Source organism: Peromyscus eremicus, chromosome 10 (genome assembly GCF_949786415.1).
Source record: "Peromyscus eremicus chromosome 10, PerEre_H2_v1, whole genome shotgun sequence".
Lineage (NCBI taxonomy): Eukaryota > Metazoa > Chordata > Mammalia > Rodentia > Cricetidae > Peromyscus > Peromyscus eremicus.
In genome coordinates, this window is record NC_081426.1 from 60703981 (window position 1) to 60714285 (window position 10305).

General features: G+C 38.4%; 1 pseudogene; it reads right to left on the bottom strand.

The window, feature by feature from the left end:
* Positions 1-757: 757 nt before the first annotated feature.
* Positions 758-1268, bottom strand: LOC131920670 (myosin regulatory light polypeptide 9-like; annotated as a pseudogene).
* Between the last annotated feature and the right edge of the window lie 9037 nt (positions 1269-10305).

The following is a 10305-nucleotide window of genomic DNA, read 5'->3' on the forward strand; positions in this document are numbered from 1 at the left end:
GACAAAACAAACACATTGCAGTGATAATTCTATAAAGATAAAATATAAATATATTATTAGAAATTACAGCATTACACTACTGAAAAGTTTCCATTCTGTGGCTTTTTGACAGAATTGAAAGTTTATAATGGAAAGTGAGTCGATATTTAATCATTTATTTTTGGTTCACAGAAGATTTTTAAATTTATGTGTGTGTGTGTGTGTGTGTGTGTGTGTACATGCCTCAGGACACTTGTGGAGGTCAGAGGGAAACATGCAGGATTCTGTTCTCTTTTTTTTTAAATCAGAAAGTTTAATTATCATTCAGAAAAAATTGAGTAGATAACTTTCTCTGAAAAAATATATTGACTCTGTGTGGGCTGCAGTTATACACAGGAGGGACAAGTCTGCCTGTAAGTTAATGACCTTACTTTCTAGTCGGATAATGACAGAAAGTCCCATTTCCAGTCTGATTATAAAGGTACATGTGGCCCAAAGAGGCTGAGATTATATAAATACAAAACAAGAAAGGGAAAAGCAGAGCCGGGCAGTGGTGGCGCACGCCTTTAATCCCAGCACTTGGGAGGCAGAGCCAGGCGGATCTCTGTGAGTTCGAGGCCAGCCTGGACTACCAAGAGAGTCCCAGGAAAAGGTGCAAAGCTACACAGAGAAACCCTGTCTCGAAAAACCAAAAAAAAAAAAAAAAAAAAAGGGAAAAGCAGGAAGCTAGGGCATGTAACAGGTTCTAGGAGGAAAATCTCAGAAATACCTGAAGTGGCAACAGGGAACATTTGGCTGGAATTTGAAGCTCTTCAGTCGTCCTTTTCTTTTGCTCCATGCTTGAGGATGCATGTGAACTCGATGTAGTTGAAATTCCCCTTTTTGTCAATGGGGGCCTCCCTGTACAGCTCATTCACTTCCCCGTTGCTTCCTCGTCAAAGCAAGCGAAGGCGTTTCTGATGACATCTTCGGGATCTGTGCCATTCAACTTCTCTCCAAACATGGTGAGGAACATGGTGAAGTTGATGGGCCGAGGCCTCATTCATCATGGCATCCAGGTATTCATCAGTTGAATTTTTTCCCATTGAAGCAAGCATGTCGTGCAAGTCTTCCTTGTCAATGAAGCCATCCAGGTTCAGGTCGATCATGTTGAAGGCCTCTTTGAACTCTTGGATCTGGGACTGGTCAAACATGGCGAACATATTGGATGTTGCGCGCTGAGGGCGCTTCTTGGTGGTCTTGGTCTTTGCCCTTTTGCTCGACATGGTCATGGTTAAATTCCTGCTCAGCCGCGAAAATAGAGTGTCTCGCGAAGCTCTGCCGACCGCTCCCACCCTCTGTTCTCTTTTCTACCATACAGTACTCAGAGATAAAACTCAGGTCCTCAGGCTTGGCTCATTGGTCCAGTTCACTGAAATTTTACTTGGTAAATGTACATGATAATTTCTAGTATGTAACAAAAATATCTCAATAATCATTTGAGTACTTCGTGAAAAGTGAACTTTATTGCATGTTATAGTTCAGAATGTATTATATTATAATGTATCAAGTACATATGGAAATCTTGAGTGGCTCAAAATATTCTGAAGTGGCAGAATCTGGCAATCTCCTGAATCCATCATAAATATTAAATATTAACTACAAGGAAAGATCACTTCATCAATTTTATCCATATAAAATATATAACTATTGCTCTATTGACTTTACCCCTATCAAACAGAGACAACTATTAACTTTATTAACAAAAAATACAGATCATACAAGGTTTTTTTAATGTTATCTAAGTATTGTGTTTGTGAAACAAAAATTATAATGGTTTCTCATGATTTTTTAAAAATATTTTAACAAAGGAAACATACAAACAAAAGCAAACACTAACTCTAGTGGGCTACTCCACAAGGGCTGCTAACAGTTCCTAAAAGAAAAAAAATCAACTAAAATATTAAAAAACAATATGTACCCAAGACAGAAAGAAAATTTGCCCATGTTAGCAAGGCTTGTCTTAATGGATACTTGTCAAGCTGAATCTTATGACTGGAGCACACTCTTTCACTACCTTTGAGACATCAATATGGAACCGATAGTTGTGAAAACATTGCTGTCATTAAGATTTACTGTGGTGTTTTAGAACAATTATCCAGCATTTGAAGTAAAAAAACCGCATAATAAATGTGATTAATATTGTACAATGAGAGATTACATTGTCATCAGTTCTAGACACTTTTATTCTAAAATGGTGCCACTTGTGAAAATACAAATAGTTGATAGTTACTGTTGAGGTTTAAAAGATGTTCCCCTAAAGTATTAAACCACTGCTGTGTGAACAGACCCGGATCCACTCCCGTTTCTGTACTTTTTTGTAAGATTGTATTACTCTTAAAGTTCAAGTTCCCACAATCTTGTGGGAATGATTTCCCAACACAGATGCCAGTGTCACACCTGTGTGTGACACTTTCTATTGACTTGCATTTGTGTCGCATCATGGCATCATGTTTGAGGTTCGATCTGGGTTTTGTCTGTTAGAATTACTGGTATGAGGCTCTGAGTGGTGCTCCCTGGGGCTTTCCACGGGCTTGGCTCATAGTTGTCAGGTCTAGTATTAGAAGTCAGCCAGTGCATACATCCCTGGCTCTTTACTAGCAGTAGGAAGACTTAGCTACTGTGCTGTGGCTGCCATTCCTTCTTTCTCTCTTTAATACCTATTTCCTATCTGTTCCTTTCTATAACTCTTTGCACTACTGCCTGGAACACATTTGTTTAGTCTAATCAACAAACCAACAAACGAACAACAAAAAAACCAAAACCCACACTTGCTCTTTTACTGCCTTGAGCATCAATTTATTTATGTGGAAAAAGATACATCGCCTGCCTGCTGGTACAAAGTACTGAAGATACCCCAAAAATTAAACATGACTTCTGTGCTAACAAAATATACAATACAATAAGCATCTGTAGTGGATACAGGATACATGGATAACTGAATTTTAACGATGTCTTAAGGAAGAATTCATGGAAGAGGAAGCTGTTTTAATTTGAAACAGAAGATGGAAATTGAGGTGAGATAGCAGCATAAAGTCACAGTGGCATGTGACAAATAAGTGTTATTTAGCAGAACTGCTGGCTTGTATGTGATATGATGGGGCAGATAATATCTGAACAAAATACAGTTATCACCGATATTTGGATTGCCTAGAAAGAGATTCTCCTCCCATAGTTACACTTCTATAAGTGTTTAAGGACACATGTTAGAAAATTTTGTGCTCTAAATGATACTAGCTATGCTTCTACCTCCCAGAAGCACAAGTGTGTGGGACAGTTTTTAATTTCTTAGAGATGATGTTCTGGTCTATAGCAAGTCACCTCCAAAAACAAGAAGCAGGTGCAGCTGAATATAAGGCAACCCTGGGCTCTGCAGAGAGGATCTGAGAAGTTAAAACTCCATAGGGTAAACACTTCTCACTCTATTCACATCCGCCTCCCACTGGCAGGGTTCCATAAGGTGGAAAAGGTGAAGTCTGGTGAAACAGAGCTCCCTGAAGGGCCATGCTGCATGGAGTAAGGGGGAGGTGTGGAATCGGATCTAGAAAGGTAACAAAACAAGGGAGGCAAGAGAAAGTGGGCAGCCTGGGATAATGAAATGCCTTTCCTGTTCAACACATTTTCAGTTTTAAGCAGGGGAAAGCCAGACTTGATCATGGATTTCAAGAAGAGAGTTAAGGAGAGACACTAAGGAGTGACATCCTGTGAGCAACTGGTTTGGTCTCAAAAGTGTCAAGATCACTAAAAGCAAGGAGAAACTGAGGCCAGGCCCAGACCCAAGGAGACTAAAGAGACATGGCAAATACATATGGGCCGTTTTTAATTGGGCCATTCCAACCGAACTCACTGAGGGAGCTTGGAAGACTTTGAGGTGGACTAGAAGACTCTAAGCCCAGTGCCAATCTCTTTATTTGGGGGACTGTTATGTGACTGTGTAAAGAACATCCCTCGTCAAGAAGTATATTGTTGTCAAGTATTGGGCGTCATTGGGACATCTCAAATAATATCAAATAATCCAGCAATTACTTTACTCTATTTACAATTTACAGTTGTCCATAAGTTTGATATTGCTTAAAAAGTATTAAAATTATTTGTTTCTGCTACAATAACATAAACACATATCTGTGTGGCACAATATCATTATCCAAACAGTGTTGTACTTAATTAAGAAGCCCATGGAGCAGAAATGTGTTGGAACTAACTGCAGCACATACATAATTTATAGTCAGGCTTTTTAAAATGCCGTGCTGGTCAATCAACCAAGTTTTTCTGGGGCTATTGAATTTTACACGTATTTTCATATGTAAGACTGAGAATTCCTAAATGACCCCGTGGGAAGAGGTTGAGCCTTGGATGTCACCTGAACTTCCCCACCCTTGGCATGGCATGCTCATCTTTTCTCCTTCTTGACCTTGTTTCCTTATTTTTAGCAATGCCTTCCTATCTGAGTCCTTAGTCTAACCACGGCTTCGGGAGGCCTCAGCCTTGTACAGAAGGTAATTAAACTGAGTCAATTTGCAGCCTTGGGAACATCATGCCCTTGGCATTTGATTCTCAATGTGTTCTGGCTCAGTTCTGAGCCTTGGGGCTTTCTCCCTTCTGTTTCACAATAGTCCTCTAAGGACTAGTCACTGCTATTGTGAAGCTGTCTCAACATCAGGGAGAGGATGCTCTTCTGATAGATAACTCTCTCTTGCTGCAGTGGTTGCCATTTTTTGCTTGATATAAGACACAGTGACATACCAAGAAAGAACAAATCAAATGAACCAGCAGAAAAACAAGCTAGAGAACGCACGAATAAGGAAAACACCTATTCAATTTCTGGAATTTTTTTCTAGTAGCAAACTAATTTGGTTATATGGCAGTTGATGCTCAGTTCTCTCCAAGAAAGGGTACAACCTTAGTCCTGGTGTCAGTTTTTCAAGGCAATATTAGTGCTGACCCCTAGTTTTCTTCCTGGGAAGAGGTGTTCATAAAAATAACATAGTCTTTGTCCTCTCATTTGCATACATTAAAAGAAAATCTTAATAATACTTCATTCATCTTCTCAGGCACTTATTGTTGGGATCCATGTTGTTAAAAAAGCATCAATTGTCATTGTTCAACCCAGTGCTCATACTGTAGGCTTTGCATCCCTCTTTAAACAATCTTGTTGTCTACTTTTTCTACACAAAGTAACCTGGCCTCATTATGGCTGGCATATTACTCCCACCTTCTCTTACTCCCATTTTAAAGGGATGCTTTCTCATATATGGACTTCCCATGCAAAGTCTTTTCCTCTTGTTCATTTAATAGGCCCTCTTATAATAGTGTATTACAGGAGCTATTTATTATGACCTCTACATAGAAATGGATTTATTCATTATTTGAGAATAACAGATTTCATTACTCGGTCTTAAATTTGATTATATCCTTTTTAAAATACCTTCAACTTGCAGATGTTGAACAAAGGATGCAACTTAAAATGAGCAGATCGTGTTTGTCTGCTATAATCCCAGTAATCAGACACTTTTTATAGTAATTTGAGATTCATTCTTTTGTTCCTTTCTCTCTCTGTGTGTGTGTGTGTGTGTGTGTGTGTGTGTGTGTGTGTGTATTTAATGATGTTGAATGGTGACGGTATAAAAGGTTAAATACAAAAGAGAAGGAATAATTGTATAAGATAAAATCATATGTCATGTTTATCTAATGATTTGGTATTAAACATGAAAGAAATATTAAAATTCAAAGTTTAACTGTGAGTCATGATTTTGATTCTGAGTTTTATAGTATTTCTGTAAATTCTAGGTTCTAGAAGGGAAACAGCAATGTTTCCATGATTCTTCTCAAGAAGTATCAACCTTGCAAGTGAGCACAGAGCCATATTCAATGGTGTGATGTGTAGGGAATTATTATAATCTACTTCTGATTACACTTACTCCCTTAGCAGAAGGAATGCTCTGTGTAAGGAAGATGGAGTTCTAAGTTAACTACAGGTCTCATTTAGTTCAAATCTGGAGCCCAATATGTTGCAGAGAATGCAGTCTTTGCTTTTTTCTTTTCATAGTTAGTCACTTTAAATTCCATGCTTATGTGATGACTTTCAAACTGATACATATCTAACATTTGCTCATCATTTTCAGCTTTTTTGATACCCCCCCCCCCTTTAGTATGTTTTTGAGTTCCCATCTATGCTAAGGGCCTCAGTAATCTGGGCTGAACTTTTCCTTCTTGGTCTAACAACTTACCGTGCAGCTCAGCTCACTGCAGTTTACTGTTCAGCTCATCGTGAGCCTCTTCTCCATAACACTTTATTTGTCAGACCAACAAATTGTATCAGTTATTCAGTATTTACTAGTATCACATGCATCTGCCTTATGAAAGGCTGCAAAATGTATTGGTTTTGAACAATAATCATTTTATTTGGTCAATAACCTGTATCCTGGGCTGGAGATGGCACTTGGTCTTACCTGAGCTGCCTTTGGTTGGTTGATCAGATGGACCCTAGACCTTGTTAAAATACTGAATGGAAAAGCTCTCTTTCTCCCACTCTAATCTCCTCTCACTTTTTATTTTATTTTATTTTATTTCATTTTATTTTATTTTATTTATTTATTTTTTGGTTTTTCGAGACAGGGTTTCTCTGTGTAGCTTTGCACCTGTTCTGGAACTCGCTCTGTAGCCCACGCTGGCCTCAAACTCACAGAGATGCACTTGGCTCTGCCTCCCGAGTGCTGGGATTAAAGGCGTGTGCCACCACCGCCCGGCTTCCTCTCACTTTCTACATGTTGTCTCAATCTCTCCGTTAGGCTCACTAGACATTTTTTTTTTTTTTTTTTGGTTTTTTGAGACAGGGTTTCTCTGTAGTTTTGTGCCTTTCCTGGAACTCACTTTGTAGACCAGGCTGGCCTCGAACTCACAGAGATCCGCCTGCCTCTGCCTCCCGAGTGCTGGGATTAAAGGCGTGCGCCACCACCGCCCGGCGACATTTTTTTAATGGCAGCTACAAAGTCTAATTCATATGAAGCTGAACCTGCCAGATTTCCTGAAACAAGGAGATGGAATCCATACAGGATTTCTTTTAGTCTTGGGGAGTGATCAAATAATTTGGAGATGACTAGGAAAGAGTTTGAATACAAGACCCATTTATAAAACTGACCACCACTAGCTATGGCTTGGCAGCTTTCTGTTTCTTCATCATGAAAAATGCACTCATCTTAGGGGTCAAATCTCCCAAGGGTGTCATTCCTTTATGGCTGATGAGATGACTTAGGTTCAAAGTCCTGTAGCTACATCTCCACATTGGGTTCCATGAATGAGGCTTCTGTAGTACAGTTGCTAGGTTACTGCATCTCTAGATTGAAACTAGATGTTTGCTGGGAATATCATGGAATTTGATGGAGCTTGTTATATGCCTCTGCTTCATGAAAATTAGGAAGTTGCTCTATTCTGTGTAGTTAATCTAGAGAAACAATGCACTTCTGTATTTTCCTCTCATGCTATAATCATCATTTGGAAACAGCAACCTTCTTGCTGTTGGGAAGAAATGCATCTAGAAAATGGAATGAAATAATGCAGAAAAAGCTGACCTGAGTATAAATCTCAAAATAAAACTGAAATGTGGGTTGACTTGCATTATATAGGGCATACACACACACAAAAAAAAATCAGTATAAGAGCTGTAATTTAGTTAAGTTTTCCAGTAGATTTAAAACATGCTCTCGGCAGCATGAGGGATTTAGTAATGGTCTCTTTTGTTATGAAAAGGGCATAAAATGTAAAATCAGATGACATGGTACTCTTTTGCTGGGAGAACAGTTTCCAATTATCTTTCCCTCATTACTCAGATGCTGGTGTAAAACATTATAAGGTGAGGTGGCAACTTGTAACACCCAAAGTGACAGTCTTGTCAGAGAGTCATACTGCCATTGCCCTTCCAGCAAGCACTCAGATATTCCAAGAATTCAGGAATAGCTGAATCTTTTTGAGGCCTTGATGGCCGGGGTCACTATTGGAAGGGAAGCAAGGGTGCATTGGATATCAATTCCATTCTATGTGCTGAAACATCTTTTGAAACATGCTGTGTATCCTGACCTCATTTTTCTTCTTCTATCTTTTATTCTTTCTATGGAATCATTTTTATTTTTCTTAGACAGGCTTGGATGTTTTAAAGCTAATCTGGAAAGAAGCAGTGTAGGAATCAGTGTGAAAATAATCTTTTCTAAATAATGAAGAAAGCTTGAAATTAAATCACACATGAGTCTAGAAGTCTACGGTCCAAAACTCTTTTCTTGCTTCACTAGGTCTACCCACTAGAGTCTCTTTCTTATTGTGTTTGACCCAGATCTTGCAAATCTATGTCACAGACTTTCATAAATTCAGAGTGTGAGTTCAATGACCTACTTGTTCAGTGATCAGAATCTATTCCTTTTTTTAGGTGCTTTCTATTGAGGCCGTTACACCTGCTAGTACAACCAGAACACTTTCACCAAAGGAAACAGAAAATAAAGAGTAGTTTGGCCAAGGCTGCTTTACCACACCTGGCCAGTCTTTTGGAGACTTTTTCACTGCAAACATTGACTAGGATGATTGTAATAATTATCTTTTATAAATTCCCAGCTTGGCCTGTCCTTTTACCTGACTTCCCATGTTTATTTAAAAAGATACATGCATAGGTTATTGGCACCTCAATGCTTTTAGACCATCTAAATGTCTCTTTTAAAATCATGTCCTTTGGCAGTAATTTTCCTTGCCCCATACAATTTTCTTTACTCCATATTCTGACCTAGAATAACAAAAATTACAAATAGACCTTCAACTTTCACTACTTAATTTAGGATGAGTGTGATTTTTTTCCCTGTATTTAATATGCTGCTTCTGATGCTCTAAAAGCTACAATTATCAATAAGCAGCCTTGTCTGCTCCTAGGTAACGTATCCAGCTCAAGGAAGCCCTCCTTGAGTAACATATGTTTCATATAACATAATTGAATCTTTATACAAAGCTCTCAAAAATGGAATTAGTCAAAGATGCTAATCATGCCAAAAGAAACAATGTATGGCTATTGAAACCTGGAAGTATTCTTTCATGTTGATTGTTATTTTTCATTTAAGTTATTTTATTTTTCAAATAAGCACTGATTACACCCCAGAAGGGCATCATCAGGTAGGATGAGAGGATTTCCTTTCCAATTTAGTATTTCCTGTTATTGATAAAGGAAAAAGTAATAGACAAATATCATCAGCAGAAGTTGTGTGGGAGTAATATTTATAGGTAAATATTATTTCTTCTGTTGTCACGCCAAGGTGATTGACAAATAAGGCTCAAAAACCTGCTCTGTATGTTGGAGATGGGATAATTCTTAACTGTTAACGAGTAAAACAACACAAGTCCCCCATCTAATCAACCCCTCCCCTGCCTGTGAGTCTTGACTGCAGACTCCGCCTGCTGTGTATCAAAGGTTTACATGAACAGATCAGGCAAGAATGTAATTTCTGGTAGTCCAAATCTTTTGGTAACACATGATCTTCCAGGGCCTTCTCATATATAAACAAGAAGCAGAACCTCTTTTGTCTCCCTTTAAATCTGGGTAGTAACTTGACAGCTTTCCTAGAGTGAATCAGGCAGGATTCCATCCCACTTATGTTAGAATCAGCTGTTTCTTATGAAACTCTCTTTCCATGACAAATCCTTAAGACAACTCTCATGTTACGAAGAAGGACAAGCAACCTCGGGACCCCACATAAAGCACTTCAGTTCAAAAAAACTATCCAATCTCTCTGCCAGGATCAATTTCTGTCGTTTTTTTGAAGGTGCAACATTTTGGATAGGGCTTCAATCCCATGAGTAGTTTAGTCGATTAATGGATTCATGATTAATGGGATGTTGGGAAATGGTTTAAACTTTAATAATCTTTAACAGGAGCAGTGTGGAAGAAGTTTCATTACAGTTGTGCCTTTGAAGAATGCATAATATGTACCTCTCCTTCCTCTCTTCCACTCCTTCATTTGCTTCCTGACCAGTTTGTTAGCATTCGTCTCCAACGCATGCACACACAACGATGATGTTCTATCTCTTCATAGGTTTGAAATAGTACAGCTAAGTAACTTTTTAAATTTCTGACACCATGAAGTAAAGTAATCCTTTCCTCCATGCGTTCAATGCCTCAGGTATTTTATCATAGCAGTGAAACACTAATCAACATATAGATTATTGATAAGAGTAACAGCCAACTACTTCATAAATTAGTATTATTGTTTCAGCATCTACTCCTTCATTAATTAATACATGTGGAATATGCAAACCAGC